This window comes from Triturus cristatus, chromosome 8 (genome assembly GCF_964204655.1).
Source record: "Triturus cristatus chromosome 8, aTriCri1.1, whole genome shotgun sequence".
Classification (NCBI taxonomy): Eukaryota; Metazoa; Chordata; class Amphibia; order Caudata; family Salamandridae; genus Triturus; species Triturus cristatus.
The window spans coordinates 1,394,844,779-1,394,870,800 of record NC_140591.1 but is presented as its reverse complement, the minus strand read 5'-3'; the positions used below and the strand labels follow the sequence as shown (position 1 = coordinate 1,394,870,800).

Genomic DNA, 26,022 nt, shown 5'->3' with positions numbered 1-26,022 from the left:
GGTATGACTCGAGAACTAGAACTTATTACCCATTTGTGAGGGCCTTTTCTTCTATGGATTCAAATACATTACCATGCATAGATTTTATGACTGCTGCTTTTACCTCCAACTTGATGATATAGTCATTCACCACAGAAAAGTCTATGACCTGTCTAAAGCACAAATTAAATTCGAAAGACATTTGGAGAAAAATGTACAGAAGGATTTATTAAAGTTTGACAGCCATAGCTGAATTGGCCTTTTGCTCTTTTTCAAGAAAGGTAGTACAAAATTACAATCTTGAATTCGCTATCAAGAGTTAAATTATCTCAGAACGTATTGAGACCATGAAAATAAGCTTAATAAAAGAACCAACAGCTTGATAAGTATCCAAGATGGAGATGAATGGAAAACATTGCTTAAAACTGGCTTGGGTCATTACGAATCTGTCTGTTCAGTGTTATTTAGTGATCTCCAGTCTTTCACGCATTCCCAAATTATATTTTCTTTTTTGAAACATTTATTTATCAGAATACTGTAGTACTGGGATAAAACAGGGGATCTGAACAATGGAAAGAGGCCGAAGAAGTGCAAGGCATTGCATAACAAATGTAACAGATGTCTGGATAGCTAATCAGCAATAGACAAAGCAGTGTAAAATACAACATCCAAGATCCATTATGCAATTTTTCTGCCCAGGGTGATGACGAATACAGAGCTAGCTACGGGGTGCATAGGGAAGGAAGAGGGATATGGTATGGTAAGGAACCAATGATGTACCCAGACATGCAAGCCGTAGTTCCAGGGCAAGACCACACACTGATCCTGTGAATCAAGGACTGGGGCCTACACCATTTGATGCAGCATAATACAGTACAATACAGCATAAGACCGTACAAAACAATAGACCCCACGTTTCCACACCACTGAGTGGTACCTAAGTGAGTTCAACACGCAGTGGGTTTAGACGCTGGACCTCCCCTGACATCCCAAGGAGGGAGAGGGACAGGGCAAATTATATTTTCATTATGTTATTTATATTTATAAGGGACTCTTCCTTGATAACATTGCAATTCCCTCTGAGGAATGTTCTAAATCTATTCAACAGGTGGCGGATGTACTACCTCCATTGAGGAAGCATCATCCGTAGGGTATGAATTTGGTGTGTGCTGCCACAGGACAGACAATGAGGTACATTTGCTTCAAAAAGGAGTATGGGAGCGTAAGGAATTTTGGAAAAAAATATTTCTTCACTATTACTGAGTTTTTGGTTCATAATCTGCATCACCGTTCTCAAGAGTTTCACATCACTTACATGAACAAGCATTTGCAATGCAATAGGTCTCGCACTGGTTAAAGTTAGAGCTGTTGGCGTTGAAAATGATATTTTTTTTGCAGTGGAGTAATTCTATTTGCACAGCGTTATTACAATTGGTATTAAAAAGCAAATGTATAAACATTGTCATTTTCGGTTTGAACAGCTGTGACTTTATCAAAATGCAAGACCCATTATCGAGCAGCCTCCATCATTTCTTCCATTTATGTTTTTTGAGTAAAAGCAACCTTGTTTTAGATAAGCAGCTTAAACATTTCCCTGCTTGCTGGCACGCAGGCCACAGGCTTTGTCAAGGCTTGGAGTTATAGGGAAGCAATGTGTAAAAAATAAGGGGAAATAACTTTTTCTCGTAAGGCCTTATTTTGCTTGATTTGTGCATAGGTTACTGCTGGTTTTCCTTTTGTATTTAAAGAGTGAGAGGTGACAGACAGAATGGAGGGAAGAATGGATTATAGAGAGAGTGCAAACGAGTTGGAGCAGCAGGAGTTAGCGGTGACAGGATGGAGGGAGGAGATGGAGTTCAGAAAGTGTAAAGAAGGCGGCGCAGCAGGGAAAAAAACATTTCTGCAAAGCAGAAAGCCGCTCATCACACATGCATTCCCGGGACGATCGGAGGACCCCCTCTCACAAAGTCCAGGAGAAAGATATAACTCAAATGATAACCAGGTAACTCATGGCGTAGTACGACATATTAAAAGTGATTAATTTGTTGATTAAAGTTAGATTTAGAGGTGTCATGGCGTGTGGATGATGCCGAAAATAGGGCCCGAAGGAATAACCTGCACTTTATAGGTTTTCCAGAAAATGCGGAGCGCTCTGACCCGGGCCACTTCCTACTGACATTTCTCAAGGATGCCCTCCCAGAGACGCAATTTTCATCCTGGTTTGTCATAGAAAGAGCGCACAGAATGCCGGGGACGCGGTCGCAGCCGGGGGCGCCCCCCAGACCGCGGATAGCCCGGTTCTTGAATTTTCAGGACAGCGATCTTATACTCTGGGAGATACGGAAGATGGGTGAAATCAAATATGAAAACACTAGAGTGATGAAGTTCCCGGACTACTCAGAAGATTTTCAGAAACTGAGACGCACCTTCAATCCGGTAAAAGTGAAACTTTGCCCCCTTGGCATCCAATACATGCTGCTGTTCCCAGCCAAACTTAAAGTAATCTTTCAACGGACTACGCAGTTCTTCCAGACGCCGGAGGAGGCATGGTCCTGGGTTGAAGAGCGGCCCCGGTTGCACTGTTGATTACCGGCCGCAGCGGTCCTGCCTGTGAACAAGCAACCGAGCTTTAGTTAGGAACGTCCTAAGGAGAGGCGGCGGAGAAGAGTGCTAAAATGCCAGACCCCTGTTGGGGCTACGCCGGCGAGGTCTTTGAGGTTGAGGGAGCGGAAAGCAACTGTGTCAGACACAGACGATGATACAGCTCTGGACTGTGTGTCTCGTACGTTTCAGAAATCGATGGACAATGACGACTCTGAGCAGTCGGAACGACTGGACTCCATGGACGTGGATAGCGAACACCCTCTTTTGGAACATATTCAACGGCTGGAGGCGTCCGACCCGGATTCCCCAGGGGTGGACGCCCGACCGCCGCAAACACAGAGCAAGGGCGAAGAGGAATGAAGAAATGGGGCCAGACGCCCACCTAAGATCGCTGTACGACTCCTGACGTCTAGCGACTTTTTGGGACTTTGGCCACGATACAGGAAAGTATACAGTGGGTTGTAGCTATTGTACTGAGTTTACCTTTGCTGTGAGAGGGGAAGTTTACAGTAGAGAGTTGTTTTTGTAGTGTTCTATAGTTGAGTGGGTGGGGAAGAAGGGGAGGGTTACAGACGTCCAGGTGGTTCACCTGCACTAGCGTTGTCATGTTGACGAGATTGGGGGCGGTGGGGTACCTGCAGAGTGTGGGGAGGGGGACACAATGGATAGTGCTAATTGTTTTGAACTACGTGTTCGGGGTGGGGGAGGCTGGTTCGGTTTTGAAATTTTGCATGAATACTGACACTGATGTGCACTGGCATCACACGGGCGGTGTTGGGGGGGGGGGGGGGGGTCTGGATGGAAGCGGGAGGCTCTAGCTTATTTCACACAATGGCTACTGATGGGTACTCAGTGCTGACCTGGAACGTCAATGGACCAGGAAATAAGGTTAAAAGGGGGTTAGTTTTGAGATCTATTAAAAGGCTTAAACCGGATATCATACTCTTGCAGGAAACTCATCTCATGGGGCCACACTGCTCTTTCCTGGGTAGGGGGCAATACATTACTTTGGCGCATGCAGGATTTACCAGAGGGTCGAGGGGAGTGGCGATTCTTGTCAAGTGGTCCCCCCCCCCTTCTGGGTTACTCAACGTTGGGAGGACCCAGAGGGCATATATGTAGCGGTACAGGGTACTTGGAATCACAAATGTTGGCTGATTGCCAGTGTATATGCCCCGCACGCCTCCAGCGGCGCACACTGGATAAACTGTTCGACCTCCTGTTACAGTCTGGCCCCGCCATACATCTTATAGGGGGTGACTTCAATAATGTGAGCGACCCCACCTTGGATCGTACACTGACCAGACCGGGGCGACAGGAGGCCACCGCATTGACTAGATTTCAGGCAGATCTTGGGCTCACTGACCTTTGGAGGCGTCATCAGCCATTCACACGTACATACTCCTACTTTTCCAGGGCCCACAGGGTGTTTTCTAGGTTGGATTATCTTTTTTGCCCCAGCTGGAGAGAATGACCAGTTTGAAGAGACAGACTACTTAGCTAGGGAATCTCAGATCATTCACCGCTCTACCTGCGGGTGGGGGGAGGACGGAGAAGTCAGGGCACGACATGGAGGCTGAACGCTTGGGCACTGTGGGATGAAACGGTTGCTAAAGAAATTGGGGTGGATACTGACCTCTACTTTAGAGAAAATGAGGGCTCCGTGCAATCAGCGGTCACTCTGTGGGAGGCATTTAAGACTGCGATACGTGATAGAGCCCAAAATATTATAGCCCACAAAAAAAGACGGGAACTTCAGGAGACACTGGTGCTGGAAACTAGGCTGATAGAACTTGAGAAGGGGAGCGCCCCTCCCTTGAGTGAACATGCTCTCCTTCAGATATTACTAAACTGGAATACCAAGCGCTCGTTACTAAAGAGACTCGGGCGTATCAACTCGCAGTCCAACATAGACTGTATGAGACTGGAGACCGGGCGGGTAAATTGTCAGCGTCGTTAGGCAGGAAGGAGCAAGAGTTGAGGTGGGTCTCGTCTTTCAAAGAACAGGGCGGTATTTATATCGCGCCTCAAGACATTGTGGAGGTTTTTGCTTGATACTACTCAAAGCTTTATGCAGCCCAGACTCAAGCCACCGAGCTGCAGATAGCTCAGTACCTTGAGACGGTTGAACACCCTAGTATTCCCCCCGATGAGAGGGATAGGCTAGATCAGGGCATTACTCTGGTAGAGGTCATGGAGGCCATTGGCCTTCCGGAAGAATTCTTTAAGGCGTACAGTTCCCTGCTGGCTCCGTACCTACTCTAAAGAGGAAGGGGTACTTCCGGCAGATCTTAAGACTAGCGACTGTGGTGGTGATTCCAAAAGAAGGGAAACCCCCAGATAAATGTGGGTCATATTGGTCCATCTCGCTTTTGAATATAGAAACTAAGATCCTGGCCACTGTTTTGGCGACACGCCTTGTGTCCATTATCACCTTCCTAGTACACGGGGACCAGACAGGCTTCATGCCAAAACGGGCCACACGTTACAACCTACGACGGGTAGCCAACTGGATGGATGAGGTCAGGGACCGAGAGGAGGCTCATCTGATACTTTCCCTGGACGCCGAAAAGCGTTCGATACCATCCATTGGCCCTTCATGAGACATACTTTATAGAGAAATTTGGCTTTGCCCAGGATTTCAGGAATGGTTGCATTGTTGTACAATGAGCGCAAGGCCAGGGTTAGGGTCAATGGGGCTCTTTCCAAGACCTGGCCAATTGGGCGGGGGACTAGGCAGGGGTGCCCGCTTTCCCCTCTACTGTTTGCACATTTTTGGAACCCCTGGCTTGTGTCGTTAGGGCCATGCCAGGGCTGGGTGGCTTTGTGGATGATTCCCGGCAGATAGCGGAGGAACGCATATCGTTATATGCGGACGATATTTTGTTGTATGTGACGAATCCGACAGAGACTCTTCCCCACATCCTGAGCATAGTTGAAGACTATGGCTACCATGCGGGGGTATAAGATCAACTGGACCAAATATACCCTATACCCGGTGGGGGTATGGTTGAGGATAAGACTTTCCCTAGCTGTTTCCACTGGTCCACAGAAGGTGGAGAAGTGTGGCTCACTGGTTAGAGTAGGCAGACCTGGAAGCAAAGGTCAGCCTGGGACCAGGGTTCAATTCCCGGCTCGGCTGGGTCTTGAGTCCATAAATTGTCCATGGACTCGATAATTCTCGCTCCAGTGCATACTCGATTCATGGGTTCACACTCTGCGACTCTGGGCAATAGCTTGCTTAATCTCCACAATGGCCCCTCGCAGCGGGATGCCTGGCTTTCACCTTGTGGATGCCCTGCTGGGTTATCTCACAGGGGAATACCAGGACGGGTTCCCTAAGCAAGCGCTTGGAGACCGGTTGGTGATTTGCGCTATATAAATATCTGTACATTTACATTTTACCTACCTTGGTCTTTACATTACTGTGGATGTGAACACCAGCCTGGCCCGAAACATTAGACGGGTCTTCTCAAACTTTCAAGAGGATGTTAAAAGATGGCGGAAGCTTCCCCTAACCCTTATGGGAAGGGCTGCCATGTTTAAAATGGTCACGCTCCCACAGTTGCTCTACGTATTGCAAAATACTTACATTAAGATTCCGGATCTGATATTCAAAGGCATTGATAGTGAACTCCGCTTACTTCTCTGGGACGGGGCCCGTCCACGTATTGCACTCTCAACACTGCAGCGGAATCCATATAATGGGGGTTTGGTTCTACCAGACATGAGGTCATATTATAGAGCGGCTCATCTTATTGTCATTAATGAATGGCTCCATGCATCTGGAGATCATCCGACATATAGAATTGAAAGCTTGCAGTTTAGGGAACTTACCCATCTTCACTATCTTTATGGGGGTAAGGGATGCAGTAGACTGCTCCAGGCGACCCAGAGGACACTGGAGGCATGGAAGAGCGCAGAGCGACAAATGAGGTGGGATCACAAATGCACCAGGGAAACCCCACTGTGGGAGGGGACCAGGCTAAAAGAGATTGGAAAGCTGAGTGGCTTTAGGCACTGAGACTTAATAGGGATCTCTAATATAGGTGATGTCCTGGACCATGGTGTGTTGGCCTCTTTCCACACGCTCCAAGCTAGATATCAATTGCATGACACTCAGACATACCCATATCTTCGCTTGCAACATGCTTGGGTGGCGGAAGGGTTAGATGGGACGTTGCTGCCGGAATATGCCCCGTTGGAAAGTCGTCTTCTCCAGGAGGAAATCCCGGCTAAAGCTGTATCATTTACTTACAAAACATTACTTAATAACATGCCTGATAGATTGAGTCCTCTTTGTGCATAATGGGAAAAGGTCACCGGTGGGTTGGAAGATATAGATTGGGAGGCCGCTCTCATGCATCCATGTGAAGTGTCAATTAAATTAAGGTTACGGCTCAGTCAGTACAAAATACTACACAGCGCATATTTTGATAGAGCCAAATTGCATACAATAGGAAGAGTCGAGAGCCCGGAGTGTCTCGGCTGTCACATTGAACCTGGGATGTCTATACATACCCATTGGGGGTGTTCTGAGATACAGGCTTATTGGGGATTGATTGTGAGGGAGCTCAACCATATACTGGAAGTCCAAATAGAATTGGAGCCTCGGTTTCTCCTTTTGAGAATTTCGACAGACGTAGACATCCCAAGGCGCAAACTTTTTTTTTGCTAATCTGGGGTTGCTAGTAGCAAAACGGGATATAGCTAAGCACTGGGGGGCACCACAAATACCTACCATTAACTAATGGAGGGCAAGTCTTGATTTGTATATGGTTGCGGAAAGAGTGACATATAGGGACCGGGGCCGTCCTTAGAATTTCGGAAAATATGGACCCCATGGATTAAATATTATGGTCTGGGGGTGGAGGAAGATGAAGAGAGGGGGATTTTGTCGTCCGCAGGACCCAGGGCAGAGCCTTGACCGATATAATGTTTGCTCCAAGTATGTGTAACCATGAGAATTGTGTAACTGACTCATTTCTTTTTATGCCTGGTTTACTCCCACGTATGTTTAGACTCCATCGAGATAGTCATTTTGTCATATGCTTCTCCTACATGGCCAAAGTGGATTGCTATGCAATGTGTATTGTGTATTGATGCTTTGTTTCATGTTTTGTTTTAAAAACGCAATAAAAATAAAATAAAAAAATAATAATAATGGAGATGGACCGAAGATTCCATATTAAGTGGTTACTTGATAACCTAGGAATACTTATGAATGGGGAAATGGCTAGCCTTAAAATTATCACCCTAAATTCATACAGCTGCAACTGTAAGGGACTAATAGACAGCTAACTGCAATAATCCAATTTGCTGACAGAGAATAAAACAAGACTGCAGACAATACTTTCCAGCTTAATTTCTCTTGTTCTTCCCGTCGACATCTGTAGGAGCAGCCATTTATTTATTTAGACAGTTTTATATAGCGCGAACAAGACCCTTGCAGGTATCAGAGCGCTTTACAGTGCAGAAATATCAACATAAAAACATATAAGTATCGTGAATTAGGTGAATACAGTAAAGGTGAACATACAAGAATAGCACATATTTACAGGGGAATATCAATGAGTCAAGTGAATTTGGCCAGAAGAATAGATTTCACTTCTTTTTAAAAAAAAGCTGCGGATGGATTAAGTCTCGTTTCTTGGGGCAAGGCATTCCTAATCCTGGGAGCCATTCCTGAGAAGGAGCAGTAGTATGTTTTCTTGTTGGAGAACCGTTGTGGTTTAAGTAGAAGATTGTTGGAGCTCCTAGTAGATCTGTTACCACCCGATAGTACCAATTTCTCCGCTAGGTATCTCGGTGTTTTGTGATGTAAGGCCTTATGTGTCATACAGGTGATTTTCAAATGAATTCTGGCCTCAAAAGGAAGCCAGTTGAGGGCACGAAGGTCAGGGGAGATGTGGCAGTTTCTTTTGGAGCCTGTGATGAGTCTAGCGGCTGTATTTATTGAGGCTCTTAAAGGAGCGGTCGTTGATCTGGGTAGGCCGCAAAGAGCAATACTTCAATAATCCACTTTGGGAATTACTAGAGATTGAACTGCCTGTTTAAAGTCACTGGCCGGTATGAAGGGTTTCAGTTTTTTCAAGGTGTTAATCTGGAAATTAGCTCCTTTGGTTGCAGCGCTGATGTGCTTCTGCATGTTTAGCTTATTGTCCAAGGTTATTCCCAGTGATTTAGCGGAATCAATGATGATAGGTTGACCATAGAGTGCTGTAATGTGCTTCATCCATTCACGGATGGTGGTTGTTTGGTTGCCATGCCATGTAGCTCAACTCTAAATTTATGTTCTAGATCTTCTAATTCCATAAATATAGAGGGACAGATGGCACCTATCTCACTGATCTGACCTACCCAATCAGGATACCTCAACAGAGAACATTTATGTACACTTCTCCTATTCCCCTTCCATAAACAGAGGTATTTTACAACTGGCATTACAGGATAACTGTAGCCACCTGGGCACAAGGACATTTTTGTTTTACTCAAATATTCATATGGATTATTTGCAACTGGATGAACAAGTTACTTATCTTTGGTAAAGCCTTATCTGGTAGAGACTCTATCTAGCATCAGACTCCTTGCCTTATAATTATCCCCAGGCGTCAAGCTGGATCTGGAATTTATTTTTGAGCAGTATTCCTGCGCACCAGTAGGTGGGGTCATTTGGCTCCGCGTGGCGTTGGCTGCGCTGGAAGGACTATATAGGCTCCTCCCCAGAAAGATGCCATCAGTCTTTTTTTGACTGTTCACGCCAGAAGCGCGGAGCCACAAAGAGTACTTACCACTGGCGTTTGATGTTAGGGTCCTGAAAGGGGAAACAGCCCTAAGTCTATCAATCAGTTCGCAGAGCGGGGAGGATGGGTGGGTTGGTAAGGGACCTGTGGCTAGGTAGATTCTCTTCCAGATAAGGCACTACCAAAGGTAAGTAACTTGTTCATCTCATAGTGACTTCTAGAAGTAGATTCCTTACCTTAGAATAGCTACCCAAGCAATACCTCCCCCCAGAGGTGGTTCTGCGAAACAATTTCACACTAAAAAGTCCTGCAGGACCAAACAGGCAAAATGCCCATCCCTAATGCAGTGGTCGCAGCCTTAGCTTTGGTGGAATGAGCATGCAATCCCTCAGGGAGTTACTTCTTGGCCAATGCATAGAAGATTTTGAAACAGAGCATGATCCATCAGATGGCCCGTTTCTGTACTGCCTTCCCTTTCTGGGCTACGATATATCCCACGAAGATTTGGTCATCCACCCAGAACTCTTTTGTGCGGTCAAGGTAGAAAGACCACACTCTTTTTGGGTCCAGCCGGTGGAGTTGCTCCTCTTCCTTGGAGGGATGAGGAAGAGCGTGAAAGGTAGGCAGGGTGATTGATTGGCCTACATGAAAGGGGGTGACCACCTTCGGTAGGAACGGAGCTCTAGTGTGTAAGACCAGCTTGTCTGGGAAGATGTTGAGGTACGGAGGCTTAGATGACAAGGCCTGAAACTCAATGACCCTCCAGGCAGATGTTATTGCCACTAGAAAGGTCGTCTTAATAGTAAGGAGCCTGATAGGACAGTTGTGTAGTGGCTTGAATGGAGCACATGTTATAAAAGTTAAAACTAAATTTAGGCCCCACTGACCATGCATGATGTTGGGGAGAATGTGGGAACAAGTGTAGGAAACCTTTCAGAAACCTATGTACAATAGGGGGCTTGAAAAAGGATGGCTAATCTGGCAACCACAGAAATACCCTGATGGCAGAAAGTTAGCCTTTTAGGGAGCCCAAAGCAGAGCCCTGCTGGGCAGGAAGAAGAATAAACAGAAGGACCAGATAAAGGGGAGAAAAAAAGGGATCAACCTGTTTTTCTGCACACCATGCCACAAATTTGCCCCAACGGCAGGCATATACCGTTGCGGTGAAGGGACGCCTGACTGCCAAGATGATATTACAGACTTCGGGTGGAAGGTCGAAAACTGTCCTCTGTCACCGCTCAATCTTCATCCATGGAGGCGGAGTGTTGACACGTTCGGGTGGAGAACCCTCCCCTGCTGCTGCGACAGAAGATCCTCCCGAAGGGGCAGCCTGATCAGAGGACTGATGGCCATGCTCAACAGCTCGGGATACCAGACTCTCAGAGCCAAGTCCGGAGCCCCAAGGATGACTTTGGCCCGGGCGTTCATGATCTTCTAGAGAACTCTAGGCAGGAGTGCTATGAGCAGAAAGGCACACAGGAGGCCTGAGCTCCACTAGAGATGAAAAGCGTCTCCAAGCGAGAGCTGCCTAGGAAACTCCAGCGCACAAAACTGCTGGCATCGCCTGTTCTAGGCGGTGGCGAGCAGATCTATACAAGGCTCTCCCCACTGCTGAAATAGACCTTGTACCACCTCCGGAAGGAGACGCCATTCGTGATCAAGTAGGCATCTTCAGCTGATTTCATTCGCTCTGGCGTTCAGAGATCCTACTAGGTGTTGAACCACTAGGGAAATGCCCTGACATTCCAGCCATGAGAAGAGACGAAAGACCTCTTGACAAATGGTCTACCTCGCCCTGTTTGTTGCAGTACCAAATGGTGGGAGTGTTGTCTGTGAACACCAGCACTAGCCTTACCTTGATGGAGGGTAGAAAGGGTTTTAATGCCAGCCGGAGCACTCTGAGCACCAACAGGTTGATGTGAGTCTGGATTCCGCCGGAGACCACAGTCCTCTGGATCTCCACCTCTCCCAGATGGCTACCGCAGCCTAAGAGTGACGCATCTGTAGAGGGATCTGCTGCTGACCCAATCGTGGTTTGTTAGCCACCACTGCGGATCTTTTGCAGTGCCCTCCAAGATCTAGACCATGTCGGAGGGATTCCCCTAATGCTGCGCCCACTGGTACTTCAGGTCCCACTACATAGCCTGCATATTCCAGTGGGTATGTGTCACAAGCAGGAGGCCATAAGGCCCAGCAGCCTCAGAGTCCGTCTCACCGATGTCCAGGATAGAGGCGGAAATATCAGGCTCATAACCGGATTATCTTGGGAGGATAGGCTCGAAACGGCACCATGTCCAGAACAGCTCCAATAAAAGGGAGCGTCTGAGACTAAGTGGTGTGACTTTGGCACGTTGATTGTGAACCCCAGCGAATGCACAAGGTCCGCCATATCCTGGAGGTTAGAGACGACTGTCTGGGACGAGCTTGCCTTTAACAGTCAGTCGTTGAAATAAGGAAAGACTAGCAACCCTGATCTCTGCAGGCGAGCTGCACACACCGTCATCACCTTGGTGAACACCCGAGTGGCGATGGTAGGGCCAAAAGGGGAGCACGGTGAACTGAAAGTGCTTGTGACCTCCGTAAACCGCAGGTAACATCTGTGGGCAGGCAGGACGATGATGTGAAAGTATGCGTCCTGAGAGTCCAACGCTACCATCCAGTCTCCCCGGTCCAAGGCAGACCGGACTTGGGCATTTAGAATGTCTTGAGAGAGCACAGGTCTAGGATAAAACAAAGGCATCCATCCTTCTTTAAAACAACAGATAGCAGCGAGAATAGCAACCATGACCTACTTCTGCTGGAGGCACCCTCTCTTTGGCTCCCTTGGCCAAGAGAGCAGCGACTTCCTGGCGGAGTCAGCCTGTCGCAAGTGGGTAGAGGGGTAGTCACAAAGGGTAGGGAGTAGCCCCTTCGGACAATCTGGAGAACCGAGCAGCTGGATGTTATCGACCTCCGGAGGTGGCGTATCCTACCTCCCACTGGATGCCCATGATGGTCGGAGGGAAAACTAAAGAGGCTTGAAGGCTGAAGCTGGCGCGGGAGTGGTGGACTGGCCTGACCTCTATCTTCCTGACCCACTGGGTCTCTGGGTACTGCATATTCAGCCACGCAGGGGCTGGGAAGCTTGTGTGCTGTGGTGGTTGAGCAGGTAAAGATGCAGCTGAAAGCCACTTCTGTGGCCACAAACGTAGCGAAAGGCAGACTGGGAATGGCAAGGGACCATGGAAAAGCCCTAGGACCTGGCTGTAACTCAATATCTTTGAGGCGTTCTAGCGCTGAATCTGCCTTTCCTCCAAAGAGACAGGCACCATTAAAGGGCATGGCATGTCCATGAGCGAGGCCTGAACATCCCGCAAAAAGCCAGTGGTTCTGCAACCAGGCATAGCGTTTAAGGTCCACCGACAGTGAAACTGCTTTGTCTAGTGAGTCAGTCGTATCCAGCTCACAGCGTATGGCAAACGTAGCTGCATCCCTTCTGTCAGTAATAGCTTGCTGGAGTATGCCTGGGCCTCCTCTGAAACCATAGGCAGCACCCACGCAACCAAGTCCCAAAGCAAGTGGGCGTGTGCCCAAAAGGCATGCAGTGTTCACAAACTGCAGTGCCAGGCGTGCAGAAGAATACATCTTCTTTCCTAAGGTATCCAGCCTCTTGGATTGCTTGTCCTGTGGAGTGGTAGGAATGCGCCAGGATTTAGTTTGGAAGTAGAGGCTTGAACCATCAAACTCTCTGGGGTGAGGAAGTTGAGGTCTCCAGGGGCAGGGCGATGACGGCGGGCAACTGTACTATTCACAGGAGCCCCTGTGAGGGTTTGGATGAGCCCCCAAGTATAATGACGGAGCGTTTGAGCAAATCAAACACTCACCCCCAGTCAACTGATCTGGGTTTAATCCATCATCATTCTTTAGCTCACTCCACCACCCCAGTTCAGACATGGCCATATGTTGGCAGGGTATGCCCAGACGTGGGTCCCTTCCTCACTTTGCCACTGGATTCAAGATAGCCTGGCTGATGAGGGTTATGAACCCGAAACCGGTCCCAGGATGCTAGTTTCCGGTCCAGGGAAGACATGGCTTGGCAGTTTGGGTTGGACTGTTGCCATGAGGCACAGGGTCAGACTGATTTGCATATGGCCATGTCTGAACTGGGGTGGCGGAGTGAGCTAAAGAATAATGATGGATTAAACCCAGATCAGTTGACTGGGGGTGAGTGCTTGCAATGTTCAACACTCCGTCCATCATCCCCTTTGGTTTTGCTTAGTTGGCAGGGTATGCCCAGATGTGGGTCCCTTGCTCACTTTGCCACTGGATTCATGATAGCCTGGCTGATGAGGGTTATGAACCCGAAACCGGTCCCAGGATGCTAGTTTCGGGTTTAGGGAAGACATGGCTTGGCAGTTTGGGTTGGACTGTTCCAATGAGGCACAGGGCCAGACTGATTTGCATATGGCCATGTCTGAACTGGGGTGGCGGAGTGAGCTAAAGAATGATTATGGATTAAACCCAGATCAGTTGACTGGGGGGGAGTTCTTGCAATGTTCAACACTCCGTCCATCATCCCCTTTGGTTTTCCCAAGTATAATACCCATAAGGGCTTTGTTAAATGGGAGAAATGGTTCGGCTAGGGTGACTCCAGGCTGAAGCACCTCCATCAAGACATTTGTTTTGAATGCCACAGAGGGCAGATGAAGGTATAGGACCTCTGCCGCCCTCCACACCACCACAGCAAATAAGGCTCCCTCCCCGGTAGTAAGACAGACCAACCCAGCATCTGGGGAGGTGTCCGGACCACTGGCAATCGCCAGTTCCTCACACCAGTTGTCCTCATTGTAGTCTGGGGCTGGTATTCATAATGGTCCAGCAGCCCCTCCCAATATTCCCTAAGTTCTAGCCCATAGGGTTCAGACTCTTGTCCTGGATGGAATGGCTCCAGTTGGCACTGGAGTCGGCGTTGGGCGTCACCCATCCAGCTCCGTGACGTAGATAAAAATGGGGGTGGTGCCTCCAGTGGGTGCCGCCAACTGACACCGGGTACATCGGCAGTGGGGCTAGCGCCGAGGAAGGTCGAGGTGGCACGACCGGCATCAGTCCATGGATCCAAGGCTCCTGACTGGCGCTGGTGGCGAACCCGCTGGTGAAAAGCCAGTAGAGGTCCCTACTGAACCCATGGGGCACGTTGGGACGCCAGCAGGGACGGGCCACCCAAATAAGAGGAGCATGGCCTCATAAAACTCACTGAGTTGGGTGGAGGTCGCTCTGGCTCCAGGAAACTGAAGGAGGCATGGAGAGGACTCAGGTGCAGGCTCAACCGCAGAGCACAGCCTTGAATGCAGACGTTCTCTTGGCTCATTGGATGGCCTTGACAGACCGGCGAAGTCAAAAAGCTCTTTGGCTTCTTGTTCTTTTTCTTGTGTGACTTACCCTAATGCCGGATGATTTTGACTGTGATGAAGACTGATGGCTCAGCAACAGATTCTGGGAGCTTCCTCTCGACTGGGATCAAGACCATTGCGGCATTGCAAGTCGAATTGCAAGGAGCTTGAGGGACTGCTCCCTCCAGGCCTTGGTTTGAATGGCGTGACAATCGACGCAGGTCCTAGCATCACGCTCATGACACCAGTGGAAGACAAGGTGTGGGTCCATCACCGCCATTTGTTGGTGGCAGGCACCACAGGGCTTACAACCAGCCTTCCTCACGGAAATCTTCACACCAGGAGACAATGTCTAAAAAATAAAAAAAAGTTTGACAAAAGGTTAAAAAAAGGTCAGTCAAAAAATGACAGGGGATAGCTCTTCTCCAGACCTCTGCTGACTGGAGAACTGACGTCAGGGCACTGGGGTGGCGCCTATATAGGAACCGTGCACGTCACTTCCGGTGCAGACGCCGCCGCCACATGGAGCTGAACGATGCCAGCTACCAGTGCGCAGGGCTACTAATCACGTGAAACACTAGGGCAGAATAAGAATCTCTTCCCATAAAGGAGTCAACACAGAGCCTACGACAAAGTAATCAACTCTACCATGACAAAATAAATCAAAGAGAAAAGCCACTAGAATACAACATAAAGACAACTCCGAATAGGAGATGTAATGGGATAACCAGAGCTCACCTGTGTTGCATTCACCATTCTGATTCAGACAAGAGCTGGACTTTGACTGCAACCCAACTTTTTATACCTCAGCTCCAGACCTTACACTTTAACAGTACATTTGAAAGGTTACATTTACAAAATCCTGAAGGATTAAGTATAATTGACAATATATTTTTTAATGTATTTTATTGTATTTCCAGGGTTTAAGTATGTATGACCTAACAGAGCAAGTTATGTACCTTCAATAATGCTCTTTCTGGTTGATACTCTATTTAAATGAAGATTCATCTCCTATAGCTTATTCACAGTTGCCACACAGAATCTGATATTCTTCAAAACAACTGCTCCTGTGCGCCTCTAGGTGGTGCCTGCGGACTTCACAATGATTATGCCACTGCCCCAGGCATAAAGGAGTACAGCCACATATACACGCCACCCCTGGTGCTGACTTTAGTTTCTATCTTGTTTTCTTCCACACCCTCATACACAAAGCAGCTGTGGCAAATTTGAGATGGCAGTGCTGAAAACACTAGCTTGAGACCTTTTCAGTAGGCGTGATAGTGCACTCTACAGAAAAAGGAGGAAGGAGGAATGTGTGATTAGAGCATCCACGAGAGAAAGTGTTACCAAAGGCAAGTAACTACTTCTTCTGATGGTTACTTCTTACTGTAAATTCCTCTCCTTTAGAATAGCTCCCAAAGCAGTACCTCTAATAACACAGTTGGTCTTAGGAGAGGACTCAAACCAAAAATTCATGCAGAACCAAGCAGGAAAAATGGCCCTCCCAAGCAGACCTGACTGTAGAGGCAGTAGTGCTTTGTGAATGTGAGTATGGGTGCCTATGTTGGGGCTTGCAGCTATCCAGGACAGGAAGACCCCTTGGTAATGCAATTTAGTAGCTTTAGCCCTGGTAGAATGGGCCCATAAAGCATTGAGTGTGCTTTTATCGGACAAAACGTGGCATGTTTTAATACAAAGGATGATTAACCTGGATAGTATCTTTTCCTGCACCGCCTTTCCTTTTTTGGCACTTGTAAACCCCTCATAGTTGATTGTCAACATAGTACTCCTTCATGTGTTCAATATAAATGTTAAAAGCTCTCTTCGCACCACGTTGAAGAAGCCTCACCTCCTCTTTCCAGGGGCTAAAAGTCTTGCACAAAAGTGGCCACAACAGCCCTCCCTTCATACCGGACTGTCAAGGCAGTACTGTTTTGTGAATGTGTGCACCAATGGGCACATTTGAGCCTGGCAGATATATTCAGAACTTGCTCTACCGTTGCCAAAGCTGTCTTAGCAGCCCTGGCCAAATCAGCTTGCAAGCCTTTTGAGGGTTCCCTGCTAGCCAGCACATAGCACATTTTAATGTAGCGGACTATCCACCTCCAATTTTGCACTGCCTTGCCGTTCTGTGTCCCAGTGAACCCCATTAAGAGCAGATCATCCACATGGTGGTCTCTCAAACGTTAAGTGAAAAAACTCCAAAGGTCTCTGAGGGTCAAGCTGATAGAGTCCCTTTTGAGGCAGAGTTAAAAATGCCATCAGGATAATCGTTTGACCAACATGGAAAGGTGATGCCACCAACTGAAGGAAGGCAGCCAGAGTCCTCCGCACCAATTTGCTAAGGAAGAAATTGGTGTAGAGAGGTTTCACAGAGAGTGCCTGTATTCACTCACAGGGCAAGTAAAAGTGATAGCAATAAGAACACCTGTCTATGGTCAGAAGCCATAGCGAGCAACTGTACATAGGCTCGACCGGCATACACATAAGAAATGTCAGGACTAGACTTTGATCCAAATGAGGGGTAATGAAAGGCTCTGATAGGAACATGTACCCACAGCAAGGCCATGCTGGCTCAATGACAAAACAAACAATACATCGGAAAGGTTGGGCTGCAGAGGGACAGATGACGGACACTACCCAGGTCATGAATTATTTACAGCGCATGGCACAGATGCATTTCGTGGACAGGCGTCTGGCTGCAAGAATCTCATCTACCTCTACAGGTGGCAAGCCAAAAGATTAACTGTCGCTGCTCAATCTTCATGAATGGAGGAGTAGGTTGTAGAGATTTGAGTGTATTGTTTAGACGAGACGTCCTCCTGAAGGAAAATTTGGATGGAAGTGTAAATACTCTGGAGCTGTGGGTACTACACCCTCCTTGTCCCGCCAAGGGCTGTTAAACTGACCTGGGCCTGATCTGTTCTAGCTTTCAATAAAAGTTGGGGCAGAGGAGGTAGTGGTGGGAACGCATAAAGGAGACTCATATCCTATCACAGATTAACTTTACTGAGGAAACTCCAGTGTGCAGAAGATTTGACTCTGCATGTCCTGGACAGTAACAAAGCGATCTAGCTAGGGAATGCCCCACTAACTGAAGATGCCCTTGAGACGGAGACACCATTTGTGGTCTGCCAGCCAATGGCTGCTTAGCTCCTCTGCTCCACCTCCAGGGAATCCACTAGTTTCTTGGGTAGGTGGATGAGCTGCACCTCCAGAGGCATAAAACCTCTTGGCACAGTATACAGGACCCTGCCCCATCATGCTTGTTGCAGTACCACATGGCAGTTGTGTAGGACCTTTATCAGCCTTCCCTTGATAGTCAAGAGGATGCCTTTTAGGGCCAAGTGGATCAAACAAAGCTCAGTCAGGTTTATGTGGCGATGTTTCTCCGCTGGAGACCAGAGACTTCTCATCTTCACACTCCCTCACCACATGGCCTCCCCAACCAGGTAACAACGCAAAGTTACACGTGACACATCTAGGTGGGGAAGGTAGAGTGGACTGCCTATTGTAAGCTTGGCACTTTCATAAACAAAATAAAACAGAAATAACATAAAATCATTAACTGGAACCAGAAATAAGATTTTTCGTTTTAAATTTTAAGTAGAAATAGGGCCAAAAAGTGCAAAGTGCCAATGGCAGTCAATGGCCATGGGAGACCAGGACATTGGTGCAATTTGGGGCCACCCGTGATGGACAGCATATTGGATACACCAACCAATTTCATCCTGGACAAAAATTTTACCTTCTGAGTTACTTTTTTAAGTCAGAACCAACCACAGGAGTACACCTCTAAGGCCCACAGGACCTCAGGGGAGGCCCTTGGCGACTCAGGGGGCATCAGGCAAGGGCCAACAGCTGGGTACCCCCAGAAAAATGCCTCTTGTAGCTTGTTGTCTCCCTGTACCCACACAGGATGTCAGCCAACGAACACTTGGAATCCACTTGCTTGTCCTGGGAATAAGAGGAAGCAATTCCAGTTCTTAAGGGCTCCTCTCAGGTTACAGATAGCAGGCCCAGTTCTCTTCTGAAGGCACAGAAAGTGTTCAGAAGTGGGTGCCTGGGGATGGCACATTTGTGTGTGGCTGTAGCTAATCAGTGAGGGTGACCCCTAGCCCTTCAACCAATGAAGTAAAAGTTCACAGGCCCTGAGCTATATACTTTTGCAGTAGTTCCTGTTGGCATTACTGCTAACAGGCCCAAAATGCAATGTGTCAGGACAAATCCAAGATGGTGAAGGCCTTTGACCACACTAAACCTTGGCTCTGAAGCTGGGTGTGTAAATGGGGAGTGTAGTATGGTAATCCTAATGTTCTCCCACATACAACACTAAAATTCAGTTTGAAGATAGATGTCTGGCAGGACAAAAGGAGGGTCGTGCTAGAACCAGACAGGGGAGAAACAATAATTGGTTTGGCATCATGTTCTCTTCCTTTCGATTGAGCCCCAAGTGCTACAAGTGGCTATAGAGATCTGTCAAGCAGGATTTGAAACTTTTCTGTCAAAAAAGGATGCTCCCAGGCCCCACCCTACATATTCTGTCGAGTTCAGGAGTCATCTCAGGCCATTCAGGTTAGCATATGGTTTGCTCCTGAGAGACGTTTCACACCTATTCACAGCTAATCAGTGGCTGGGCTACTGTTGGAGAGATAATACAAATTAGCCTCCAGGAGCTTCAGGCAGAGAAAATGTAACTTTCTAAAATATACTGTTCCTTAATATGCATCCAAAATCCAACTGCATCACCGAATAGGAATGTTAATACCTATCAAAACATTTTTTTTTTTTTTTAATTTCTTTTTATTTGCAAAATGCAAACAAACAATATGGTCATCGTAGGCATTTGCATCACTGTCGCCCCGGTACCCCCACGGACAGCAAAAGCAATGAACCAGACACAGCACCCTGAAGGCAGAGAACTCTTAGTCCATAATCTCCATGTCGGATCGGCGGACCTGCGGGGGCTCACATATCTCCCCTCTGTATTCATTCCACTTTGACCACACTTCCCCCCACTTACGGGGGCACCCCCGCGCCGTGTAAACAGTCTTTTCTTGCAGCATACACCAGTCCATGTCTCTTTGCCAATCTGCCAGTTTCGGCGGAGCGGGTGGCCCCCAAAGGCGGGCTATGTTTCTTTTTGCCACTATTTGTCCCAGTGTGACCCAGAGTTTTCCTCTCGCAGGTAAGTCCGTGGGTTCCCAAATGTTCAGGAGGCATCCTTTTGCCTCTGGGCGTATGTCCACCTCCCATACCTCCTGCATACATGACACAACCCGCCTCCAATACTTCTGAACCCTCGGGCAGTCCCACAGTATGTGGAAGAACGAACCCACTATACCACAACCCCGCCGACAGAGCCCCTCCCCCGTCCCATCGCCGGTAGTCTCGTGCATGAGATATACACTCTATGCAGCACCTTAAGTTGAATGAGCCGAAGTCTGGCCGAAATTGCCACCTCCCTCGGGGACGCCAGCGCCTCCACCCACTCCTCGTCATCAATCTCCAGTCCGTCGGCCACCCATTTCTCCTTAAGGGAACCAAGAGGGTCAGGCGGATTATTAATCAGTTTCTTATACGTAAGTGAAATGGCGTGCTCGGGCATGTATCCGTCGAGTAACCTATCCTCAAGAGGGGAGGCCTGTGGGGGCTTAGTCCCCGGTGGTATGTTAGCTTGAAGGGAGTGCCTGATCTGCAGATATCTGAAATATTCAGTGTGCGCTAGATCGTACGTTTCCTGCAGGTAGGCAAAGGATCTAACCCCCTCGGGCCCCCACAGGTCCTTGACCTGCGAGATACCAATAAGGTCCCAACTGCGGAACCCCTTAGTATGACCTAGGCTGCCCAGCCTCTCCGACGCCCACAGTGGAGTGGCCATAGTCAGGGTATTGGACCAACCCAGCTGCCTGTGCGCCGCGTGCCATATTTGAACCGAGTGCTTGGTCGGCCCAGTGAGCTGAAGTTTTCCGGGTTTAGAGTAGAGTGCGACTTCGTAGTTCCCACCGGGAAGTAACCATCTATCCATCCCTTAACCGGGGTCATTGCCGTCCCTATACGTCCCTTGGTTGATTGCCGACAAGTGGGCGGCCCAATAGTACTTACGGATGTCCGGGAGGGCGATCCGTCCATCATACCATCCCAGTGTTAGCTTATGCAATGCTATCCGCGACGTGCCCGCCCAGAGTAGTGTCCGCTGCGCCGCCTTGACAGCAACGAAATAAGAATTAGGCACTAGATCTGGATAATTTTGGAGGGCGTAGAGAAACCGAGGCAGGGCCATCATCTTGAATTAGGCCGCACGGCCCAGCAAGGATAGCGGAAGCTTCTGCCAGATCTCGGAATCCCGTTGGAGCCGCCGCAAGGGCGGCATTAGATTCTTTTCGTATGTAAGTGTCCTATCCACTGAGACAAAGACTCCCAGGTAGCGGAATCCGTCCTCTGCAAAGGTGAGCGGGCAGCCACTGGGAAGCACGGGGGGGCTGCCGTGGAGGACATATATAAGGGAGTTGCCCAGTTGATACGGAACCCAGAATTTTCCCCGAAACTCGTGAGAATATCCATGGCTACAATAATAGACCTACGAGGCTGGGATAAATGGAGGAGGATATCGTCAGCATACAGGGAAATTTTGTCCTCCCACCCGTCTGACCATTTTAATCCCGTGAGGGAAACGTCTTGCCTAATCCAGGCCGCAAGAGGCTCAAGCTAGAGCGCAAATAGGAGGGGTGAGAGCGGGCAGCCCTGTCTGGTTCCCCTCTCAAGGGCAAAGACCTCAGAGACCTTGTTATTCACCACTACCTGGGCCAGGGGCTCCGAGTAAAGAAGGCGAACCCAAGCTAGAAAGTTAGGGGCGAAGCCCAGTTTGCGGAGCGCCGCCATCATATACGGCCATTCAATGGTATCAAAGGCCATGGTGGCGTCAAGCGATACCACCACCGCATTCTCCCGCATTGTGTTGCACCTTCCCAGTACCCCATTAAGGCGTCGTATGTTGAGAGCCGTGTTTCGATGCGGCATGAAGCCGGACTGGTCCGGGTGGACCAGTCCGGGTAGGACCGAGTGCAGCCAAAATTTTCGGCTCCGCGTTGAGCAGGGAGATCGGTCTGTATGAGGAGCATAGCTCTCTCGGCTTGCCCTCCTTCGGGATAGCCACTATAGTTGCTACGCGTTGGTCGCGCGGCAGCAGTCCTGTAGCCCTGCTCTCGTCAAACATGCGTTGGAGGTGGCCACTAATGGAAAACATTTGTTTTAATTATTTTTCAGTTGGTCCTTTTTTTAAATTTTTTTTTTTTTTTTTTTTTAAAGAGTTAGCAATATTAGTATTTTAGGTTTAAATCTTTTATTAAAGGTTTCCAACAGAAGAGCAAATAGCGCCAAGCAATTACACATTCCCGGCCACAGCGGGAGCAGGTTCAGCTGGGGTCTCCTTCACCACCACAGTTGGATGGGAAGCCGAAGAGGCGCTCGCTAGCCCTATCAGTCGCTATCAGTTACACCCCCCCTCCTGAACCCAACCCCCCCCCCCCCCAAAACCCCCCCTCCCGCCATCCCTCCCCACCCCCCCCTACCCGTTGTCAAGAAAATCAAGGAAAGAAAAGAAAGAGGGAGAAAGGAAAGAATAGAGGCCCTGCCTCGGGAACGAAGGGACCAGAAAGGCGAGTGTACAGCACCGCCCCAAGTTGGTGTCTAAGCAGGGCGGCTATGCGGCTTCCCCATCCTCTGGATCATCGCTAAGCCGTAAGAGGCGTAGGTATCGGGGACACGTCAGCTCCCTGAAGTCCTGCGATAGAAGGGACCTAAACGGCTGCCACAGTTCCGGGAAAGCATCGCCCCTCCCCGCCAGTGTCAGAGAGATACGTTCCATCCCCAAGATATGCCAGAGGCGGTGCAGCCATTCTAGATGCGTGGGTACGCGAGGTGTTCTCCAACAAGCTAGGATGCACTGTGTGGCCGCCCCTAGCGCCAAAGCTATCTGTTTCCCCCGGCGGGACTTTAAGGGGTAAGTAAGGGCATTGGGGACCCCCAGGATGATGTATGCAGGGAATCTGGGCAGCTCCGTGTCAAAATATCTATCCACCTCATCCAAAATTTGACGCCAGTAGGAAGATAGCAAGGGGCAATCCCAAAGAATGTGTGCTAAAGTGCCCAAGTGACCGCACCCCCTCCAGCAAACCCCGCTGTGTGTGCTATCCATGCGGTGTAGCCGTTCCGGTGTATAATACCAGTACGTCACCAGTTTAGTGAACGTCTCGGTGAGCCCCGTGTGTGTAGCCGTGTGGCGGGCCCTATAGCAACATCCCTCCCATTCCTTCGCTAGCAGGTCCCTTCCCAGGTCCCTTTCCCATCTTGCCCTCCCTGCGTGGTATGAGCGGTAGTGTGTCGACAGGAGCATCTTGTACAGATCCGATGTCAATTTCTTGTCAGTATGGCGAGTGATCAGTCAGCGCTCGAACGGGGTGAGCCGGCGTTGCGCTGCGAGTTTCTCAATATTAGTATTTAAATCTACTCTCTAGTACGTGGAGGGGATAGGCAACTGATTTTGCGACAACGAGAGGCGTCATGGATATGTCGTCTTAGAACTGTGCAGTTTGGCCTTAATATCAATGATGAGATGCATCATTTCCTATAACTCTATTAGGGAAGGGAGCTATCAACATATGATATCATTATGTTATGCCACACGTTTACTGAACCTGATCTGTCTACAGATGACTGCAACTGCACACTGATTATCTACTTCATCCAAACTCTTTGATTCTTTTGTTCAATTGAGTATATGAATTTTTAGTAACCTCATAAAGATATGTCTTAATAATGACCCAGGACAGTACTAACTCTAATCAGATTTTTTGACATATTGATATTTTATTTATCTAAAGACATTTGATGTGCATATCTATCCTGTCAAAACCTTGTTCACATCTTAACTTATGTATACCAATCATTAATAATTATGGATACATATTCTAATAGGAACAAACAAGTCACACACTGTCCTACATGGATTCGCCATGGCTGTAATATTCACGGTATTGTATTTACTACTGCCATGTAAACAATATCCTTATTGGCGAGTTATTGAACTCGCTTAATTTGTCATTATATTTCTGGAAAGTCGGTTTTTAATAGGGTGGGTTTCCATCACCTGCCTATTAAGATATATGGCCTCAACACAATAGATCACTTTGCCACTCTAAGATGGCCGCACCAGTAGCCCCCATACCTATGACGAAATGCACGACGTCGTATTTATTGATACCTACAACACACTGAATTGCGAGTTATCGAACTCGGATAAAAGTGTAAATATATATTTGGAATGGCGTTTATAACAGGGTGACTTGCCTTCACTTGTTTTTTAAGATATATGGCGAGTAGATAATCATGCCACTTTTTTAAGATGGCCGCACCAGTAACTCAGATACCTTCAACAACATGCACCGGTATGTCATGTAAGACACATGACATGGTCATAATTGTCATAAAACTAAATGAAAGAAACTAAATTACTAACTACAATAAGAAAAAGCACACACTTGTTATGCTATTCAGGATATTTGAATTAGCGTTCATTCAGTATTTGAATGCATGTGACGATATTCACAATATACGGGATTTCTACATTGTTCCAAGATGGCCGACAGTTTTGCACCAGCACCTTTGACAAACACTTTAAATGACGTACAGGGCACGTGACACTGACACTGTCGGGCGCTGCATTTAAAAAGCCGAGACTAATACGTACACGGCTTCGCTGAAATCATGATCTGAGTTGGTGGTTACCAGACTGTCACAAGTAAGTTAAATAGATAGAGAAGCCTTGTTAAACTTAAAAGTAACATAGGTTTGATATAGCTGCAGTTCTAAATGAGGAGAACTTGGTTGTCATATTGATTTCTTACAGCCTAACTAGCGTAATTGTAAAAATAGATGTATGTGCTTCATCTTTATTTTTAATAGATGCAACCTATTTCACGAGCACTTTATACCTACACGGGATAGGTGGGGCACGAACAGTAGCAGGAGGTACGATCCTCACAATTAGTTCCCACTCCTATGACTTTCTGCTACACGCGTGTACAGTTTACTCCGCATTTATATGAACAGATGAGGAGATTGTTTAATACATGCCAACATGATCATAATTGGAGCGATGTTCCTTAACTGGTATTATTGGAATCATATAGGCTGTTATTTTCACGGCATCTGGCCTTTTAATCAACTATATTTAAAGTGAAGACTCTCAATTAGCATCACGATCATGTTTACACTCATGGGAGACGATATGCGTTATTAGACGTTCATTGCTCTTTAACAAAGTAAATGCATTCTTGTCTGTGCTATCTTGTGAAATTAATGGGATAATAGAATAATATTTCTTCATTAGTTGTGAAATTTATCTGTTTCACTGTCATCTTTTCAAAGATAAATTTGACAATATTTTAAGCCCCAAATGTAACTACAGTACTGATCCATCTTCAAACATGCTACATATTATAGCTTTTAAAATAAAGTGTATGTTTTAATATTTATTTTTAGCGATGATACTACGTGATTGTGTAGTATGGTTTTATTCTTTATATTAAAAAAAAGTTTAGGCCATCAGTAGATGGACAGTATAACTGATTAAATGGGCAAGCATAAAATCATTTTGATATGTAGAGGCAAGACGTGGCTAAGTATAAAATTAGGAACGTAATAATCATTGAATGAATATTTAAAGGTTGTATAAATACATTTATTATAGAATACTCTATGACCAAGATAAAACCTGCATCTTGAAAACCATATCCAAAAGAACGGCGAGACTGAAAAGAAGTACACTCACTATTTTATTGAGGTATGCGAATTAGATATGGCTGCAGGGGATGACATGCAATAGTAATGATAATGTATATTCCTGTTCTGCATTTGTTCAACTTAGATTAAGTGAAGCGGTTCAGATGTATAATGCAAATATAATGTATTTTGATATGTAGAGGTAATACGTGACTAAGTATAAAATCAGGAACGTAACAATTATCGAATGAATATTTAAAGGCTGTATAAATACATTTATTATAGAATACTCTATGACCAAGACAAAACCTGCATCTTGGAAACCATATCCAAAAGAACGGCGAGATTGAATAAGAAGTACACTCACTATTTTATTGAGGTATGCGAATTAGATATGGCTGTAGAGGATGACATGCAATAGCGATGATAATGTGTATTCCTGTTCTGCATTTGATCAACTTAGATTAAATGAAACGGTTCAGATGTAATATGCAGATAGAATGTATTCAGATTATCGAACCATGCAATACCTAGCTTGTCTGCCC

General features: G+C 47.3%; 1 protein-coding gene across 1 annotated transcript in view; it reads right to left on the bottom strand.

Moving 5' to 3' along the window:
* Nucleotides 1–26,022, bottom strand: part of URB1 (URB1 ribosome biogenesis factor) — an 801,240-nt gene that overhangs the window by 35,303 nt on the left and 739,915 nt on the right. The window lies entirely within an intron of this gene.